The following is a 23,096-nucleotide window of genomic DNA, read 5'->3' as shown; positions in this document are numbered from 1 at the left end:
AATAAAAAGGGAAAAAAGCATAATTACATAGTACAAAATTGATAAACCTCAAAAGCATTATGCTAAGTGAAAGAAGGCAATTACAAAATACCATGTATTATATGATATACATTTATTGGAATGACCTGAAAAGGCAGATGTACAGATACAGAAACCAGATTAGTTGCTGCCATGTCTGGGAAAGGCATGGTTTAAGTGTGAAAAGGTATAAAGAAACAGTTTGGAGTGATGCAAATGTTTTAGAGATGGATTGTTGTGATTATACAATTCTATAAATGTATTACCAATTAATACAATTGATAGATTTATTTTTATGTAAATAAGACTTGAATAAATCTGTTTTAAAAATTAGATCAGATCCAGCAGAAGAGGGGGTTAGTAAACTAAAGATAGAAGAGTTAAGATATTTAAACTGAGGTTTATGGGGGTATGAACCACATGAACTTGTGTAGACAATGTAATATAGACAGTGTAATACATATACATATGTGCATATATCATGGAGCAGAGGATAACATAGCATGCATTATGTAAGAGAGAAAGAGAAAGGAACAGATGAGAAACAGTGTAAGTTTCTACTATGCATGTATATGAAGTACAAGAGAGGAAAAATAATGAAATGGCATTTAAAGAACTATTTCCTTGGAAGGAAACTCTGCATAGGTAGAGCTAATAATGTTATTAAAACAAAATGAACAAATTCAATAACAGAGGCAGAAAACAGATTAATTTAAATGGAACAATGATATGAATAACTATTCATCTTTCAATGTAAATTATGAAAACAGATGACATTTAATGGTATTTGTGACAGGCTGAGAGAAAATGTATCCACCTAGAATATTACAACCAGTTGAAATATCCTAGAAAATGAAGGTGGCCATTATGAATAGTGGACTATAAACATATTTCTATATGTCTTGTTGAATCTTTTTGGAAAATTTACATCAGAAAGAAACATTTGTTTAGCTTTTTTAGATACTGTTAAACAATACAAGTTAGCTGTTTTATCAGTTTACAGAATCAGCAGCAATATGTGAAAATTCTTGTTTTTTAGTATCCTTCCCAATATTTGGCATTACTTTCTATTTTCTGCCATTCTGTATAGTGTGTTGTGGTATCTCATTGGGTTTTAATTTACATTTTATTAATGAATAATATTTTGAACATATTTTTACATGTCTATTGACCATATGGAAATCCTATTTTGTAAATACTCAATATTTTTTTTCACATTTTGAAATTGGCTTAGCTCATTTTCTTTCTGATTTGTGTGAGCTTATTTGCAGCAAATGGCATTAATAATAATGTTACTAACAAACACCATTATTTGAGTTCCAAATTAGAAACAACCCAAATGCCCATCAACAATATAATAAATACATAAAATCGGATACCTTATACATGGAGTGCTACATGAAAATGAAAATGAATGAACTACCAGAACATACAACAACATGAATGAATTTTACAAACATATTTTAAAGTACAAAAAATCAATCACAATGGAATATATAGTTTTCTGCAGTAGGCAAAAAATCTATGATGAAGGCTTAGAAAATTGTTGAACTTTATCAAGGAACATTAATAAATGAATGTAGAAATGAGGGAGACTTTGTTTCTGGAAGCATTCTACTTGATCTGGCTGATTTTTACATGGCTATGTATATCTTAAACACATTCATCAAAGAAGTACATTTATGGTTTTGTCTTTTTTTTTATTTTTTATTCTAAGAGTTTACCCTAACATAACAGAGAATGACAAAATATGTGGGGCTATTTTAATGCCTCAGCTTAACTTTCTGACTAATAATACCACTCAAATTTGACAAGGCAAATAATAGAGGACTATTCAACTGATTGAATCAATAACAGATTTATTTTATAAATGATTTACTGATAACCCATTAAAGTTTTCCACTAAATCTGGTCAAGTTATTTTTAATTAATAAGAAAGTGAGTTTTTAATCATTTAAAACTTTGATTTTTAAACACAGGCTGACAGGAAGAAAATAATTTGTTTGAAACAAAACATAGATTTCTATTTTCTGGCATGAAACTCTTGCAATTATAACAAAGAAGGTAGGTCACATGTTAAAAACGTTTGAAACTATTTTACTCTGTGAACTTATGTGGGAATTTTTCTTTCCATCAACATGCTATAGAAATATTATTTGATTCAAATATGAAATTGCATTGCTTCTTAGCACCACTATCATGCTTCACTTAAAATGTGTCTCAAACTTGTAATATCTTTTTTAAATTTTTATCTTGTAGCTAGCTGTGTCATTAATTTAAAATGATGTGCTATTTGTGCACAGCAGTTTTGATACTCAGATAGGTCATTTCTCTACTTAAAGGGACTTCTGAGTTGTTGGCATAAAATTGTGTGTGTTTCAGTGACATGAGAAGTTTTATTTTATGAAGCTTCACAAGAAATTAAAACCCAGTAAGTTGTACTATGAGCATATGGAAAATTAAGATAGAAACAAATTTATTATATTTTCTTTGAGAGGAAGCAGAGGTAGACTTTTACATTTTTCAACATACATTAGCTTGCTGCATCATTAATATTTATAATATGAGAATTGTTTGCAACATATTTAAAATGTACATTATCTAAAATAAGAAAACTTTATACTAAACCTTATATTAAAAATGTAGAGGGGATAAAGATTTAAATGTATAGAGATGGCTACATCCAGATAAAGAATAATGATAAACAACTGAAATATGGTATTTTATCTTGACTGAATGTTTTGCTTAAATATTGAAAATATTAATTTCTACCATTTATTAGTTTTATTGACGATTTCGTGTCAGTGTGAAGATCTTCCAAGAACTTCAGATGTTGTTTTCTTTCTAAAGCAACTGAACTAGACTCTTTTTGGAGACCATGCCTGTTGGTGTTCACGACTTTGTGTAGTCCCCTTCCACATAGATTCTGGAATTGCCATGAGATATAAGTATGATCCAAACACACCTAATAAGAACACATGTATTGGGACATGCTGTGTTCTTTTAAAATTATCATACTTATGATCCAGACACTATATAAGGTAACACAAGATAGATACATGAAGATGTTTCATGGAGAGAGAGAGAGAGAGAGAGAGAGAGAGAGAGAGAATGACAGAGGGAGAGATTATGAGGGAGAGAGAAATAGTCTTCCAGCTCAAAGTGTTTATTTTAAACAGAAAGAACCATTTCCATTTTGTCCATTCTTTGTCACAATTATATGGTGTAGTCTCTATAAGAAAGAATGCATACATTATTAAAACAATGGACACATTCAAAGTAGAAAAATAGACTGTAACTAGATTTTTGCTTTATATTCATAAGGAAATAAAGAGTAAGAGATAATTATCTTATAGACTATTTTTTGAAACAAAGAAATAAAAATTAACCAAAGACTTGACTCTATACTCTGAAGCCTGTGCTGACTCCAGAAGTTCTATTATAGTTACCCTTAACAATTAGACACCAAAGACAAGTAAGACCAGAAGAGTTGGGTATGGAGACTAGGGAGTTAGAACAACAAGATATTTGCCAATTTCACTGTTCAAAAGCAAGCTAAAGTTACCAGAATCTAAGGATACAACTGAGACACAATAAAACACATTATTCATGAAAGTTTTTAAGGTATTTCAAGCTGATAAGAGTGATGAGTAGCATCTATTAAATCAAATAGGTATATAAGGACAAGTATAAACACAGTAAGAGTTTATGAGAAGAATAGTAGCGATAACAAAACTACCGAGTACAAGTCTAGAATAGGGACATTTTTATTCTGGCTTCCTATGTGTTCTGTTGCCATCTTAGATTAATATTTTCAAATCCATACATATACATAATCAGTGAATAAGAGAAAGGAAGGATTAGGGGCCTGATACTAGGCTCCAGCTCAGACAGAGGCAGAGGAGCTAGAGTAAGAAGATGCATGGCATAGTGACTACCCTTATTTCTCCCCCTAAGCCCATGCCAGCTTTAGGCATCTGTTTTAAAACTAGCATGCTGACCTCTATGCAGGAAGAACAATGATTGTCAGGCTCTTGTCACTCAGGTATGTGGTAATGGGGCTAGAGATAGTCCTCACTGCATTGATCTTCATTCAATTGGATCCTTGATAATGGGGGAAGGGCTGTGCTGTGCTGGAAGAAAAATGTCTGAGCCTATGTCAAAGAGTGAATAGCCAAGAAAAACTCATTATTCCACCTGTGGTGAGGGGCTTTGAGACATAAAACCTTTGCAGTAATTTCTCTATCTCTTTCTATTTTATATAGATTTCAGAGGAATCTGTGAAAGAAAAAGGATGGATTAGGACAATTCCCTACAATATCATGATTTCAAATATGAAACTCAATGTGGGTTCAGGAATTTTGAGAATGAGTACGTTTTGAAGCAGACAGGTTATTATGGTAGACATAGATTACAAAGGTCAAATAGTTACTTGTTTTCCTTGGGGTATACTTGGTGGTCTCTGGAAAAATCATTCCTACAGTCCTCAGGATGTATGTCTCAGGAAATGAAGAAGATATTTAATGAAAATATTAATACAGTTCAAAAAGGGTACTTGAGACATTATAAATAAATATATTCTCACATGGAGATGATTTCAAATTACAGATTGAGTCATAAAACGTATTTTGTTTCTTTGACTATAAAAAATTGTTAAAATGCCTTTGAAAGTTGCTATATGATTTTATATTTCCACCAGCAATGAATGAAAGCTCCTGGTGCTTCACATCTTTGCCAGCATTTGGTGGTATCAGTGTTTTGGCCATTCTAACGGGCATGTAGTGGTATCTCATTGTTATTTTAATTTGCAGATTCTTAATAATATATGATGTTAAGCATCTTTTTATATGCTATGAATTTTTTTTCAGGAATATAAAATGAAGTCCTGGTATTTTGGTTAAGTCAATTTATATAACACAAATGCAGGTAAAAAATAGCAATAGCATACAAAATAATAAAGTGGTAGCTAAAAGGAAAGTGGAATTGGGCCATGACCCCATTTGAAAATGTTCATACTGTTCTCACTACAATCTTTATGGACCACTGGTAAGTAGGAAGTTAAAATATTGAGTACCATTTGTTGATATGTAACAAATGCTGAGCTGTTTGCAACTGCTGATAACGTCTAAAAAGTTTGATATAATCATAATCCAGAATATTGATTCAAGAACATTATTTATGGATGAGTTGTCAAAATAAAAACAACTTGAAAGAAGCAAAATATTATAACACACACACACATATATCCCTCCATCTTTCTATCTCTTAAAGTTAATTTTCCAAGATAACAGAACATTAAAATCCTGCGACCATTTAACACTTCTTGTTTTCCTAAATAGTTAAGTATGAGATAAAGCATGGTGACAGTGTCTAACAAATGATTGATTTGTGTCCCACTCCTTCCCGGGAGATGTTAGAAAATATAAAAATAAGTTCTCTCTCTCAAATTCAAGAATAAATCTTTTGGTAAATAATCGCAAATTTAGTTTGGGAGTTCATTTTGAGTAAATCTCTCTCACACTAAATTCCCTTATCCCTTTTCCCCCTTCACTCCTCTTTACCTATTTTACGTTTTCTTTCCCAAGAGCAGCATGAAGAATTTACTGAAAAACAGTAGCTTAAAATTTATGTGTAGACCTCCAGTTTAAACAGGATGAACTATTCACACTTTGATTCATCCCCTCTGCTCCAACCATAGAAGTGAGCTTGCCATGTAGGGAAGGAATGTAAAGTAGTGAGAGAGATGTGTCTTCAAGAGTATGGACTGTTGGGAAGCAGGGATGAAAATTTGCCCCACAGAAGGTGAAGTACTGGAACTGATCCCACTGCTGCAAATCATGTGTTGGGATTGATCTAAACACTACCTGAGGATCTGAAATCTATAAAGCTGCAGATCTAAAAAGGGAAGAGTACACAGAATAGTCACCAGAGATGAAATGTTTTCCTCCTGTCTCAAGTTTGATTTGACAATTTATTCTTGTTGTTGTTGTCGTTATTGTTCCAAAAGCTTATAAGTACATATATACGTCTTGGATTTGGAATGATGTCCAGTAGTTTGGCTGAAGAAAAGAACAAAATAGTTTGCTAGTTGTGGGGGTAGAAGAGAAATAGAGATAGAGATGAAAAGAGAGATAGGGAGAGAGAGAATCAAAAGAAATCTACACGTTAAATTTTCAAAACTAGTGATGAATATAAGTGCTATCAAGAACCACCCATAAAAATCAAGAGTTTATGATAAACATTTTCAAGATGAAATTACAATAATGGAACAGTTTTACAAAGATGACAAAATAAGTTTATTTAGAAAATTCAGAAAGACAAATAAAAATATAACAACGTAAAAAGTGTTTTAGTTTTCTATGGATGCATATTAAATTGCCATGTTTTAGTGGCTTAAAACATGTGATTATTGTCTCACAGATTCTGTAGGACAGAAATTTAGGTATTTTTCAATTGGGTTCTTGATTAAGTGTTTCAGATGGCTGCCATCATTATGTTAGATGGGCTGGGCTTTTCTCTAGAGGCTTAATAGGAAGAAATATCTTGCCAAACCCATTTGATCTTGGCATATTCAGTTTTTTGGAGGCTTTAGGACCATAGTCCCTAATTTCTTGTTTGCTGTCAGCTGAGTACTGCTTTCAGCTTTTAAAGGTCATTCTCAGATCCTTGCAAATTGGTTTCCACCATAAGCAGTTCACTTATGGTGAAAAAGCATGAATGCTTTTTCAATGTCAGCAGGAGACTCCAGATTCAAATCTCACCCTTTAGGCAAGGCCTGGACCCTCTTTTATAGAGCTCACATGATTAGGTCTGACCGATGACCATCTCTCTTTTGATGAACTTAAATTAACTGATTATGAACCATAATTACATATGCAAAATCTCTTTACATTTGCCATATAATGTAACCTCAGCACAGGAGTGAAGTCTCAACATAGTCAGGAGTCCTAACAAGGAAAGGGGATTATTCAGGTGTGCTTACCATGTGGTAGAGATTTTAGGAACCATCTTAGAATTTTACCAACCAATCAGCTTTAACTAGAAGTCCAGCATATACTATTTGGCCTAAAAATCTTTACATGTCCTTCAAGTTGATTTTAAATTAACGTATTTACTGAAAATGAGGGAAGATGTAAGAGAATTAGACCTTTCATGCATGATATCTTAACTGAAACTATAATAAGATGTGTAAAATCAAAGACCTGCATAAGGTACAAAATCTATTACTTCTCCAGTGTAAAATTGAATGTATCATATTGCCTCAGATGTTTGAAGTAACATCGAAGTTATAAGCTGAAGCCTCAGGAGAATTGGATAAATCCTCTCCAAGTTATGAGCTGCATTAGGGTTCTAAAGCTGCCATAACTAAGTGCCACACACTGTAGCTTAGAACAACAGAAATTTATTGTCCCAGTTCTGGAGAATAGAAGTCTAAAATCAATGTGTCTGCAGGACTGTGCTCCTTCTGAAACCTGTAGGGTAATACTTTTTCATTGTGCTTTTCTAGGTTCTGGTGGTGGGTTGCCAAATTTCAGCATTCTTTGGCTTGTAAGTGAGTCACTCCAGTCACACAGCTGTCTTCTTCCTGTGTGTCTTTACATCATTGTCCCTATGTGCATGTTTGTCTCTGTGTCCAACTTCCTCCTTTTTATAAGGGCACTAGTCATACTGGATTAGGGTCCATTCTAGTGACCTCATTTTAATTTGATAATCTCTGTAAAGACTTTATTGCAAAATGCAGCCAAATTCTGAAGTACTAAGGGCCAGAACATCAGTGTATCTTTTTTGGGAGACAAAAGTCAACCCATATCACGATCATCATTAATCTTAGCTGTTTAGGTACTGCAAATGTTCACTGAGTTTATATACTATGTCCATGTCCATTCCTCTAGCATGGTGTCACAGTCTTCAGGTGAAACGCAATCTTGTCATATCAACTTTATTCTTCAACTTTATTCTTAAATATCTCTCAATCCTTAACATTTTTTTCACTGCTACTACTATGCCTGCACTTAACTTTTATCATCTCTAACTTACACTATTACATTGTAACTGGTCTTACATTCACTCTTGACCTCATACAATCTTTTTTTTCCCCCACTGCGATCAGCAGTGTCCTTCAAACAAGTCACATCAACTTACCAACTTGTTCAAAATTCTTCTAAGACTCCCATTGTTCTAAGGCTACAGAACAAAATCTTTTCTTTTCTAGTAAGACTAAGTGAATTGATTCCTGCCTACCTGCTTCCTCAGTCATATTCTACTGAAAATAGTCATATTCTTGCTCTCTTTTCATCAGCTACTGAGGCCTTCTCATAATATGTTGGGTGTACAATCTACCACAGGGTCATTGTATGTATTTTTATTTCCCAGGAGTGCTGTTCTCAACTTCTCTTTCTTCCTTAAATTGGAGAACTCTGATTAATCCTTCCAATCACGTCTCTAACCTCACTTCCTCAGAAAAGCTTTCCCTGATCTTCCACAAAAATATCTTCCTTTCCTTCTGAGTTTTTCTCAGTTAGGAAATTATACCTTAATCAATGTGATTATTTGAAACACATTCTTTGTTCCATGAAATTGTGTACTTTTTGAGATTAAAGACTGTGCCCTTAATTTCTGCCTTAGGCATAGTGTTTATCAATTAGTAAATGTACATATTTGTTGGATGAACAAAGGATTGCACTCCATGACACTATTTGTGATCACAGTGTGGGCCAAGTTTAGGCAGACAACAGCAAGGAAAACAAAGAGCTGACCTGGATCAGCACTTTCTGTCCTGGGCATTAGAAACCTGTGGTATACTAGAACTCTGGAGCAGTTCGCTTTGAGCTGAACTAGTCAAGTCATTCTGGTTATATTCCTGAATGCCTAAGGACTATAGTGTTCATAGTGTTCAGACAGAGGAAACTAGTCTGCAGGAGAAAAAAAGAAAGGAAGCAAGAAGGAGAGAAGGAAGGAAGGAATGAGCAATAGGCCTTTCAAAAGAAACGGAGATTCCGATAACATGGTCACTGAGAAACAAAGAAAAGCTTTGGTTTCTAGTTTTTCTATTCCCAACTCCCATGCCCTTAAGCTGTGTTTGCTGCATTTGTGTTGTGCAAAATTCTCCTACTTGTGCATGCCGTGAACTTCCAATTTAGAATAAATCTGTTTGAGTAGTCAAATATGCCTTCACTCCACCAGTTCATATTTCAATTTTAAATAAAAAAAAGACTATGTAAAATAAAGCAAAGGAATAAACATAAGCAAATTATTTCAACTACAAACATTTTAAAGACCTGGTGCCATAGTCTTGTTGAATAAATATGTCTAGGATTATATTTTTATAACAAAGGACACAGCAGAGCTCATCTGAGCATGATTCACAAAGGATTAGAATTCTTTTAAGCTTTAAGTTTGAATAAAGAAAATTGTACTTTTTAGTAGGTTCTTCCTCTCAGTATGGTTTAAAACTACCCTATAAATTTATTTTGAATGCTCTGAGATGCATTTGATAATTCTTTAAAACTTTATATTTTTAGTGCAACATTATTTTGAGTTTGGTGTTAATGATACTCAACTGTTTATCTCTCTCCAAATGTACCCAAAGAACCCTTCCATTGGCGTCTCCCACTGAGCACAAAATATGCTAATATAGTCATTAGTGTTTCTAATTTAAATCCATTAAGAAGGGGAAGATAATATTGAAGATGTTACCAATTTGCAAAATAACCTAATTTATATGCATTTTCTACTCTATTTCTCAACTCTAGCTATGTTGGCAGAGCAGTAAAATGAATTTAAAGTGTTTTCTCAAAATATCCTGAGACCATTTAAAGTAGAAAGACTCTAGTGATTCAACTATTCTGTAGAGCTAAAAGAGGAAATGTTGGCAGTTTCCCACAAAATTAAAACATAAAAGATGCCTACATACATACATGTATAGCATAATGCTCTCCTTCCTAGGCTTTCTTAAATCACCATTCCAAGTTATTTATCTCTTAAAACCCTCCATTTGTACCATATTTATTTGCTTTATGTTCAATCCAGTAATGTTGTTGTTTAGATTACAAACCTTTTCTCAAATATGTTTTTGAGAATGTTTAAAGTTGTCAAGTATTAATGGCATTTGAAAGATTTTACAATTTTCACTCATGTAGATAATAGGTAGATAGAAACTATACAGAAAAAACAAAGCAATATGCTCTAGAGATTGTGGATTTTTGGAAGCATTCGTTCCATAAAATAGAGTATGGCCTGTGACAGGCATTGATTTATCTATGTTATCGTTTTACAACAGGGGCTATAGTCTCTGACCCCAAAAGCAATCTTTATGCTTTCTAGAACCAACAAGTTTGAAAATCTTGTTGTAAGCTCAGATTGCATTTCTGATTCTACCCTTAAAAATATTACGTTGAATGACCTTGGAGGAAATTGCTTGTGTTCTCCAGTCTTATCTATTTTCTAGGAAAACAATATATGTAATTGCGACTAGATAATTTTAAAAATTGCCTGTATAGAGGTGAATGCACTGGCATTTCATTTTGTTATTTATGATGTTCTCTCAGTTTAGGATATATATAGAAATTTTTTTTTCCCAGATGAAAATGTATTATATTTATGTGATGTTTGAATGAGACACAGACAGCTTTATTTTGGATTTCAGTTTAATATATGACTTATTCCCCTTCCAAAATAGACTGAAACCCACACCAAGGACGTCACGCAGCTTGCCATAACATTGGAAACCACGAACCAATTTTTTGTTTCTGGTATAAACTTTTAATGCATATGGAAAACAGAATGCCTTTTATATAGCTTAGTCCTTCTTCTTTAATGCTTGTGAAATGAATAATTGACATGTAAGCTAATTTAAAAGATCGATCAAAAACATGAAAAACAGTTTTTTAATAAGTAAATTTACTTATGAAATGCAGAAAAAAAATATTTGAGAGTATAGAAAGATAGTTTTTGTCTTATTTTAGTCCTATCCTATTTAATGAAGCCACCTTATGTAGCATCTTGGCTCAGATTGGAAATGACTACTGAGGAAGTTCTGGGGAGAGCCTAAAGAGGGAAAAGCTGCCAGGAAGGCTCTAAAGAGACAGGGGAGGGGAAGGCTGTTCATTTCATTCAGCATAGCATGATGCTCTCCTTACATAAAATGCTGTTTTTCATTTTTACTTATTTAAAATCTTCTTCTGCAATTCCAGATCAAATCTCATCTTCTCCATAAAATTATGTCTGGATGCCTTGCTATCCATATCATACGATATTGGTATCATCATAGTAATATTTACCTCTGACATGATGTGGCAGGCATTTTTACAAGCATTTTCAAAGTAATAATTTACTGAATTCTCATATCTAACCTCAAAGTTAGGTTTCCATTTTACAGATGAGGATGTGGAAGTTTCTGGAAGGTAAGGATTTGACCCTTAGCTTCAAAACTAGAAACCGTTAAAGTTGGGGTTAGAATTCACAGAGTATCCAGAATGAGTACACTTAATCCTTATGTTTACATTCCATCTTTTTCTTTGAAGTCTTAGGGTGACTATCTATTTTAAACTTCTATTCTTTTTTATTTTATCCAGTTATCTTTTTCATACAATTATCTCTTACTTAAGGGAGTAGAGTGCAAATTTATTGAATTCAAGGACACAGGAAAGAATCCTGTAATGATACTGAAGGAGTTACTGAGTTTCTGCTAGATTAATGAGACTGAAAAAACCTCAGAAGCTGTTGGGCAGCTGGTCTCCTTCAGTACATTTCCATAATTTACAAGAAATTTTTCAGTCGTGGTGCTGTGGTCTTTTGGGGCTGGATAATTGTTTTGGGCTGTTGGCTGTACACATTGTTGGATATTTACTGGCATCTGGAGCATCTACATGCTAGGTGCCAGTAATGCTGTCTTCTCCCATCCAGAATTGTGAGAACATGTCTCCAGGCTTACCCGTGTTCCATGGGACACAAAATCAACCTTGGCTGAGAACAACTGCTCTTGACTTTTCTTGCCTATTATATGGAAAAAAATTGCAGAATAGTAAAACTCTTTGCATATTCTGCTTCTGTCACCATTTGACCAAGTTCAACTTTCCAGATAATGTACATCCTGTCTCTTCGTTCGTTTTCATGGGAACCTGTGAGCCGTTTCAATACATCACTCGGGAGTCCCTCTAGACTTACTTCCTATTAAAGCCAAACACAAACCATTTCTTCAACTTTTTAAAAGAGAATATTTCCATACCTTTCAACATCTTGCTTTCCCTCTTGCTCAGGCTGTCCAGATCATCCATGATTATTGTAAAATATCTAACTAAAAACTAAAGTAGTTGTTGGACACCCCTGTTTTTTGTCATTGGAACATTTAAAGCCTGTATCTGCAATAAAATGTTGCATTAAATTTATTCTTTTCACTGATCTTATATTTAGCCCAGAATTTTTATTAAAATATGTTGTTTTAATTATTTTTAGGTTAAAAAACAAGTTAATTTGTAAGATTAATATATGGATGTAGAAATTAGTGATAAATATTTAAAATTGCTCCTGTAAGTGATAAGTTCAGTTGTTTCCACAGTAGTCGTCCATCTGTGGTTTTGCTTTCTACAGTTTCAGTTACTCTCTGACCAAAAATGTTAAAGTGGGAAATTCCAGAAATAAACAATAAGTTTTAAATTGTGTGCTGTTTTGGGTAGTGTGATGAAATCTCTAGCTGTCCTGCTTCATCCCACCAGGATGTGAATTATCCTCTTGTCTGGAGGAACTATTCTGTATATCCTGCCCACCTGCTAGTTACTCTGTAGCCATCTTAGTTATGAGATTGACTGTCTCAGGATTGAAGTGCCTGCGGTCAAGTAACTCTCTTTTACTTAATAATTGTCCTAAGTGTAAGAGTAGTGATGCTGGCAATTCGGATATGCCAAAGAGAAGTCATACAGTTCTTCCTTTAAGTAAAGTGATGAAAGTTCCTGACTTAATAAGGAGAGAAAAGAAAACTACATATGCTGAGGTTTCTAAGATCTAAGGTAAGAACAAACCGTCTATGTGAAATTATGAACAGCATATTGTCATAATTATCATAAGTTATTATTTTTAATCTCTTACTGTGTCTAATTTATAATGAAAATTATTCATATGTATGTATATATAGGCAAAAATGTATATATAGGCAAAATCATAGTATATATAGGACTCAGTACTATCTGTGGTTTCAGACATCCACTGGGAGTCTTGGAACATATCCACTATATATAAGAGTGGACTACTGTATATTTTAATACTGTATATTTTAAGGTATATATGTATTTTTTTCCTGATGTATTCTTTCATTTCCAATGACCTGCATGGTACCTGACAAGTAAAGTGCTGGTTTAAATTCAGGGCAGTGGCTGTCTGGAATTTTGAAATTACTTTAAGGGTTTAGTAATTTCTATGAGATCTAAAATTAAAAAGCAGATATAGGATGTGAGTCTTCATTAATAAAAACCCATTGTAGCTGGATTATTTGGATGAAGTCTTCATCAGTTCGATAGGCAGTAACGTAATGGACCATGTGTTGGTTTTTTCACCCAAAATGACTCCAGTAGCTCTTCTGCCTTTGAAAAGGGGAAGGAAGTGTGGGAAGGACTGCAGCTTGTCGTTTCAATGCCAGCTCAGCTACAGGACAATAGAACACCAGTTAGAGTTCTTTGGCTTTTGATTCTAATCCTTGACTCCTGGATGGCACCTCAGGACCAACCTGGGGCCTGGGGGACCTCACCACCTTGAAGAGAAGGACACAGACCTGATTGGCTTTGAGACTGGTTGATTGTAAAGCCCCAGGGCCTTGAGCAAATGTAAGTAGCAGCCAGGGAGTGGTTACAGCAGGCCTTGGTGGGAACTTAGTGTTGTGCTGACTTTAGGTCTGACCAAGCACGTCATAGTGGTGGTGGTGGCCACAGGGGTGCTTGTGTCTCTCTACCCCAACCTTTAAGAGGCTTAGAACAAAGAGAGAGAGAGACACACACACACACACACAGAGAGAGAGAGAGAGAGAGAGAGAGAGAGAGAGAGAGAGAGAGAGAAAGAGAGAGACTTTCTATATTTTGAAGAAGTAAAGGAAGAGAACAAAAGTTTCTGCCTGGTAATCTAGAGAATTCTCTCAGATCATATCCAAGACCCTCAAGGCAATAACTCTAAGAGTCTGCAAAAATTGCAGCATTACTGGGATTGGGGTGTCCCTTGAAGAGAAATAGCTGAGATCTCAAAACCAAGTCTTTGCAAATATCTGAAAAGTCTTTCCAAAAAGGACAGGTACAAATAAACCCAGACAGGAAAGACTATAATAGATACCTAACTCTTCAATGTAGATACCAAAGAACATCTACAAACATCAACACCATTCAGGAAAACATGACCTTACCAAATGAACTCAATAAGGCACCAGGGATCAACCCTGGAAAAACAGAGATATGTGACCTTTCAGACAGAGAATTCAAAATAGCTGGTTGAAGAAACACAAATAAATTCAAGATAACACAGGCAAAGAATTCTATCACATGAATTATTTATGGGATATAAAAATCAAAATAGTTGAACTCATGGATATAGAGAGTAGAAGGATGGTTATCAGAGGCTGGGAAGAGTAATGGGGACTGGGAGAAAGGTGAGGACTATTAATAGGTTAAAAAATAGTCAGATGAATGAATAAGTTCTACTATTTGATAGCACAAAAAGGTGAGTATAGTCAATAATAACTGTACATGTTAACATAACTTAAAGAGTGTAATTGAATTACTTGAAACTCAACACATAAATGCTTGAGGGGAATGGATATCCCTTTCTCATGATGTACCTATTTCACATTGCATGCTTGTATCAAAACATCTCATGTATCCCATAACTCTATACAGCTATTATGTACCCAAAAGAATAAAAAATATAAAAAGAAATGTCCTTCAGTTTAGGATATTAGTCTTTAAATTTTATTCACAAATTGAGTCAGTTCCTTTTCCTCTCTTTCTTCTTTGAAGTTGTCTTTTAAAATATCCTACCTCATTAGACTAGTGTTATTTTGTATGTTATCTTACCTCTTTTGTTTTAGTTTTGCCCATGAGTAGTTGTTCTCAAATTTATCTTCCAAACCTTCTGTGAAAAGTAAATTATTTTAATCATATTGTGAGTTTGCCAAACTATTTTTGTTCTTGCTGCTACTTGAATGAAATCCACTTTCTCTAGTCAGCTACGTCAATAGCCACTGTCTGTCTATTTTTCAGTTTTCAGAGTGGTGTTGCTGCTTTTTTCTTTCCTGTTCTCTTTACCATGAAGAGTTAGCCAATTTAAAACTTATTTTTAAAGACAGACTTTACTTTCAACGGAGTTATATGGTCACAGAATAATTGATTAGAAGATACAGATTCTCTATATACCCTCTGTACCCATATATGCAAGCTTCCCTTACTACCAACATCTCACATCACAGTAGTACATTTGTTACAATTGATGAATCAACACTGACAGATCTTAATCATCTGAAGTCCATAGTTCATATTAAGTTTCATGCTTGATGCACATTCTACGTGTTTTGACAAATGTATAATGACATGTATATATCATTACAATATCATACAGAATACTTTCACTGCCCCCAAATCCTGTGCTCCACTCACTTATCTTCCCCTTCCCTCTAACTGCTGGAAATCCTTGCTTTTTAAATTATCTCTACAGTTTTGCCTTTTCTAGAATGTCTTATAGTTGGAATTATGCAGTATGTAATCTTTTCAGATCAGCTTCTTTCACTTACTAATATTTATTCAAATTTCCATCATGTTTCATGGCTTGATTGCTCGTATCTTTTTTTTTTTTTTTTTTTTTTTTTTTTTTTTGAGACAAAGTCTCACTCTTGTCCCTCAGGCTGGAGTGCAATGGCACAATCTCGGCTCACTGCAACCTCTGTCTCCTGGGTTCAAGTGATTCTCCTGCCTCAGCCTCCTTAGTAGCTGGGATTACAGGCGCCTGCCACAACGCCAGGCTAATTTTGTACTTTTAGTAGAGATGCGGTTTCATCATGTTGGCCAGGCTGAACTCCTGACCTCAGGTGATCTGCCAGCCTTGGCCTCCCAAAGTGCTTGGATTACAGGCGTGAGCCACCTCACCCAGCTGCTCATATATTTTTAATACTGAATAATCTTCTATTGTCTGGATGTACCACAGGTTTTTAGAAATCCATTCAACTACTGAGGGACATCTTGATTACTTCCAAGTTTTGGCAGTTATGAATAAAGCTGTAATAAACACTTATATGGTGATTTCTGTGTGGAAAAAAAAAGTTTTATACCAAAGGTCAACTAGATTTTTGTTTCTCTTCTATATTATGTTCTAGGAGATTTACAGTTTTGCTCTTTATATTTAGGTAATTAATCCATTTTGAGTTATTTTTTGTGAAAGATAAAAGACCTGTACCTAGATTTATTAATTTTTGCATGTAGATGGTTGCACTGGTCTGTTTGCACACTACTGATAAAGACATACCTGAGACTGGGAAATCTACGGAAGAAAGAGGTTTAATGGACTTATATTTTCACATTGGTTGGGGAGGTCTCACAATCATGGCAGAAGGCATAAGGAGCAAGTCACATCTTACATGGTTGTCAGCAGGAAAAAAGAGAGCTTATGCAGGAAAACTCCCCCTTATGAAACCATCAGATGTCACGAGACTTATTCACTATCATGAGAATAGCATGGGAAAGACCCATGCCCATGGTTCAATCACCTCCCACTGGGTCCCTCCCACAACACATAGAAATTCAAGATGAAATTTGGGTGGGGACACAGCCAAGTCATATCATTCCACCCCTGACCCTTCCTAAATCTCATGTTCTCACATTTCAAAACCAATCATGCCTTCTTAACAGTCCCCCAAAACCTTTACTCAATTCAGCATTTACTCAAAAGTCTGCAGTCCAGAGTCTCATCTGAGACAAGGCAAGTCCCTTCCGCCTATGAGCCTGCAAAATCCAAAGGAAGTTAGTTGCTTCCTAGATACAATGGGTGTACAGGCATTGGGTAATTACAACCAATGGAGAAATCAGCCAAAACAAAGGGGTTACCGGCCCCATGCAAGTCCAAAATCCAGTGGTGCAGTCAAATCTTAAAACTTCAAAAATGATCTCCTTTGACTCCATGTCTCATATCCAAGTCGCACTGATACAAGAGGTGGACTTCCATGACCTTAGGCAGTTCTGCCTTTGTGGCTTTGCAGGGTATAGCCCCCATCCTGTCTGTCTTCACAAGCTGGTGTTGAGTGCCTGAAGTTTTTCCAGGCACACGTGGCAAGCTGTCAGTGTATCTACCATTCTGGGGTCAGGAGTATGGTGGTCCTCTTCTCACAGCTCATACTAGGCAGTGCCCCAGTAGAGATTCTGTGTGGGACTCTGACCCCACATCTCCCTTCTGCACTGCCCTAGCAGAGGTTCTCCATGAGGGCCCTGCCCCTGCAGCAAATGTCTGCCTGGGCGTCCAGGCATTTCCATACATCTTCTGAAACAGGCTGAGGTTCAACTGTCAGGCTGCAGATTTTACAAATTTTATGGTCTGGTTCCCTTTTAAAACTGAATATCTTTAATAGCATTCAGGTCACATCTTGAATGCTTTGCTGCTTAGAAATTTCTTCTGCCAGACACCCTAAATCATTTCTCTTAAGCTCAAAGTTCCACAAATCTCTAGGGCAGGGGCAAAATGCTGCTAGTCTCTTTGCTAAAACATAACAACAGTATCTTTACTTAAGTTCCCAGCAAGTTCCTCATCTCCATCTGAGACCACCTTAGCCTGGATTTCATTGTCCATATCATTATCAGCATTTTTTGTCAAATCCATTCAATGAGTCTAGGGAGTTCCAAATCTTCCCACATTTTCCTGTCTTCTTCTAAACCCTCCAAACTCTTCCAACTTCTATCTGTTACCCCTTTTCAAAGTTGCTTCTACATTTTCATGTATCTTTTCAGCAGCACCCCACTCTACTGGTACCAATTTACTGTATTAGTTCGTTTTCACACTGCTGATGAAGACATACCTGAGACTGGGCAATTTACAAAAGAAAGAGGTTTAATGAGCTCTCAGTTCCACTTGGCTGGGGAGGTCTCACAATCATGGCAGAAAGTGAAAAGCACGTCTTACATGGTGGCAGACAAGAGAAGAGATCTTGTGGAGGGAAACTTCCCTTTATAAAACCACCAGATCTGGTGAGACTTTTTCACCATCATGAGAATAGCATGGTAAAGACTCACTCCCATGATTCAGTTTCCTCCCACTGGGTCCCTTCTACAACACATAGGGATTGTGGGAGTTATAATTCAAGACGAGATTTGGGTGAGGACACAGCCAAATCATATCAACATAATTTGTTTAAGCAATTACATTTTCTCCATTGTATTGCTTCTGCTTTTTAAAAAAAGTCATTTGACTCTATTTAAGTGGGTCTATTTCTGGACTCTCTGTTCTACTTCATTGACCCATTGACCTATTTGTCTATTTTATTTTATTTTGTATCAGTAATACAGTATGTTGATTTGTAGCTTTAAGTAAGTCTGAAGGTGAGTAGTATCAGTCCCCTGACTTCGATTTCCTTCAATATTATGTTGGCTATTCTGGGTCTTTAGTCTCTCAATGTAAATATTATTAGTTTATCAATATCCACAAAACAATTTGCTAGAATTTTGATTGGGATTCCATGGAATTTATAAATGAAATTGGGAAAGACTAACATGTTGACAGTATTGAAGTTTCCTATTTATGAACTAGAATGTCTCTCCAATTTTTGGTTTCTATTTAATTTCTTTTGTGAGAGTTTCATAGTTTTCTTCATATAGATATTTAGATCTTATATATATTTTGTTAGATTTATAACTAAATATTTTCAATTTAAAATTCCATTTTTTTCATTACTGATAGTTAGGAAAGTGATTGACTTTTGTATATTAACTTTGTGTCCTGCAACTTTGCTATAACTGCTTACTAGTTCCAGGCTTTTGCTATACAGGCTTACTAGTTTTCTTTTCTTTTTGGTCGGTTATTTCAGATTTTCTACATAGACAGTTATGCCATCTGAGAACAATGACAATTTAATTTTTTTTTCTCAATCTACATACCATGTATTTTATCTTCTCATCTTATTGTACTAGCTGGAACTTCCAAGACAATGTTGAAAAGAAGTGGTAAGAAGACATTCTTATATTTTCCTGGTCTTAATAGAAAAGTTTTCAGTTTTTCATCATTAAGTAGGATATTTGCTGAGGTTTCAATAGACATTCTTCATAAAGTTGAGAAAGTTCCCTCTCTTTCTACTTTTCTGAGAGTGGCTGCTGGGTTGTATCAAATGTTTTTCCTGTATCTATTGATATGAACATGTGCCTTTTCTTCCTTACCTTGTTGATGTGACATGTTACATTACCTTCTTTTTGAACCTTGAACCAGTCTTGCATTGCTGGGATAAATCCCACTTGGTTATGGTGTATAATTCTCTTAATGCATTGCTGAATTCAATTTTCTAATATTTTGTTGAGGATTTTTTATCTGTGTTCATGAGAGACATTTTTCTGTAGTTTTCTTTTTTTGTAATATCTTTGTTTGGTTTTGGTATTGGGGCAATACTGAACTCACAGAATGAATTAGGAAATACTTCCCCTGTGTCCATCTTTTGGAAGAGATTGTAGAGAATTGGTATAATTTTTTACTTAAATACATGGTAGAATTCACCACTGAATACATTTGAGTCAATTAAACCATTACTTTAAATTCATTTATTATACTTTTCTAGAATTCATGGAAGTGATATTTAAAAACATTTGTTTGATCTGCCATGGCTATAGAGAAATACAACAATTATGAAATAATTGACATAATAAGAACCATTTTTGCAGTGGATTTTCATTTTGACAATGGAAAAAACTAGAAGAAAAAGATGATATGGTGATTTGGAAATAAGAGGTTTGCTACGTCTCCAGATGACCTATCATAAACAATCTGAATCAAGGGGAAATTGTAGAGAGAATCAGGTGCTGCTTGTGTTTCCTAATCCAAGAAAGGATAAAGATTTAAAAAATGTTTAGCCAGCGATACATTTGATTCATATAATAGACTGTTGTTTTTACCATACAATTCTTATTGGAGTTTGTGACTTTTAAGTTGAGTACATGCCAAAGAGACAATAATAAGATTTTGTTAGGTGATTTTGAGAGTAATGGAGATTGGCATAGACTACGTATCAGAATAGAAATTGAAAATATGGTAAGCACTGAAGGATAACTTTGACTGATATTCTAGCTGTTAATTACATGTGAGCAACTGCATGAAAATTTCCAGAGATGACAGAGAGTGACTTTGAATGTGACTAGAAATTATTATATGAGTAAGTAAGGTTAGAAACCTTTTTTGACAGGATTATAGCTACTACCATTAACTTATTTTTACCTCCAGGGAAAATAAACCTTGGAAAAACTTAGGCACATCTCATTTATTAGCTTTATTATAATCATATTGTCCCTTTTGCAATGAACTTCAAGTCCCCTTTGAAAATACTGTGACATAAATCTTTTATATAACTTACTATTCAGATTGAGTAAATTGAATCATATAGTTAAATATTTTCAGGTTAGAGAAAAATGGGAGGTCTTATTCAATAATGTTAATGATGTACTGATCTCAGGTATATATTTTATTGTAAAAGGCCAATTAAGGAATGCAGAATAGAATTTTCTAATATTTGATAGCATGGTAGTATTTCAAAATGTAGATTAAACACTTAACAGGTAAACTAATTGAGAAGAGTCATGGAAAGACTGTAGGGTATATTTAGAAATTAAAGATACTACACTATAGAAGAGTTAATACTCAAAGTACATGTATTTTTTAAACTACTTGATTCAAGATTAACATGAATTTATTGTAGTCAAGAAAATGTAGTTTTAGTAAGAGGATAAACACATTGATAGATTGAATATAAGAGAGAAAACTATAAGTACAACCACCAACATCATTTTCCACAAATGGCGCTGAGACAATTAGATATCCACATGCAAAAAAGAACTTCAAGTCATACCTTAAACTAAATTTGAAACTAAATTGAAATGATTCATAGGCATAAATTTAAAACCTAAAACTGTAAAACTTTCAGAAAATATAAATATTCAGAAATTTTAATTTCTTAGGCCACAAAACGCATCATTCATAAAAGAAAAATCTAATACAATAGAAGTTATCAAAGTTTTAAAATTATGGTCTTCAAAATACGTCACTTTTTTCCAAAGAAGAAGAAATGACAAGCCACAGACAGGTAGAAAATATTTGCAAAGTACAGAGGTGACAAAGGACTGGTAACCAAGTTATGTAAAGAACTTTCAAATCTCATTATAAAGAAAATAAACAATCCAATTAAAAGGTGAATGTTTGTCACAGTATTTTACTGAAGAAGATATACAACTAGTAAATAAGCACATAAATGTCGTAAGTCATTAAGGAAATGGAAATTAAAACTCCAATAGATAGTACCATGCACCTATTAGCATGGATCAAATAAATAAAAACTGACACTAATAAATTCTGTTGAAGTTGAAGAATAACAGTGCTCTCAGATAATGTTGGTAGGAATGCAAAATACTACATCCATATTGCAAATCAGTTTGACAGAGCATCTCTTATAAACTTACACATTCCCATCCTACCCAGAAATCCTCTCCTAGATACTTAACCGAGAGCAATGAGGACACATGTTCATGTAAAACCTGTATGCCAACATTTAGAGCTGCTCTATTGATAATATCACATACTAGAAATAACATGAACTGGTAGATTGGTAAGTGATATGATTTAGATTTGTGTCCCCATCAAAATCTCATGTTGAATCATAATACCCAGTGTTGGAGGTGGGGTCTGGTAGGAGGTGATTGTGTCACGGGGGCAGATGCCCCTGACCCCATTGCTGCTCTTGTGATAGTGAGTGCTCAGATCTGATTATTTAAAAGTGTGTAACACCTTCCCCCCTCTCTCTTCCTCCTGCTCTGCCCATGTAAGATGTGGCTGCTTCTCCTTCACTCTTTTGCCTGACTTATTACACTTAACATAATGATCTCCAGTTACACCCATGTTGTTGCAAATGACAGGATATCATTTTTCTTATGGATGAATAGTACTCCATTGTGTGCATGTACCACATTTTACTTAACCATGTATCTGTTGATGGACACTTAGTTTGCTTCCAAATCTTGGCTATTGTGAATAGTGCTACAATAAACATGAGACTGTAGATATTTATTCAATATACCATTTTTTTTTCTTTTGGATATATACCTGGGAGTCGAATTGCAGGATCATATGGTAGCTCAATTTTAGATTTTTGAGGAACTGCTAAATTGTTCTCCATGGTGATTGCACTAATTTCTATCTCTAGCAAGAGTGCACAGTGGTTCCCTTTTCTAAACACCCATCCTCTGCGGCACTTGTTATTGTCTGCCTTTTGAATCAAAGCCATTTTAACTGGGAAGTGATATCTCATTGTACTTTTGATTTGCATTTCTCTGATGATCACTGGTGTTGAGCACTTTTTCCTACATCTCTTTGCCATTGAATGTCTTCTTCCGAGAAATGTCCATTGATAGCTTTTGTACATTTCACAATTATTAAATTATTAAATTATTATACAGCGTTGTTTTAGGTCCTTATATATTCTTGTTATTGAACCCTTGTCAAGCGGATAGTTTGTAAATATTTTCTCCCACTCTGTGGGTTTTCTCTTCACATTGTTGATTGTTTCCTTCACTGTGTAGAAGCTTTTTAACTTGGTGTGATCTCATTTGTCAATATTTGCTTTGGTTACCTGTTCTTGTGGGATATTACTCAAGAAAAATTTGCCCAGTTCAATATCCTGGAGATTTTCCCCAATATTTTCTTGTAGTAGTTTCATAGTTTTAAGTCTTAGACTTAACTCTTTAATCCATTTTTATTTGATTTTTGCATATGGCCAAAGATAGAGGTCGAATTTCATTCTTCGGCATATGGAGACTCAGGTTTCCCAATACCATTTATAGAAGAGACTGTCCTTCCCTAACGTATGTTCTTGGCACTTTTAT

Source organism: Macaca fascicularis, chromosome 4, assembly GCF_037993035.2.
Source record: "Macaca fascicularis isolate 582-1 chromosome 4, T2T-MFA8v1.1".
NCBI lineage: Eukaryota > Metazoa > Chordata > Mammalia > Primates > Cercopithecidae > Macaca > Macaca fascicularis.
Note: the sequence above shows the minus strand (reverse complement) of the source record.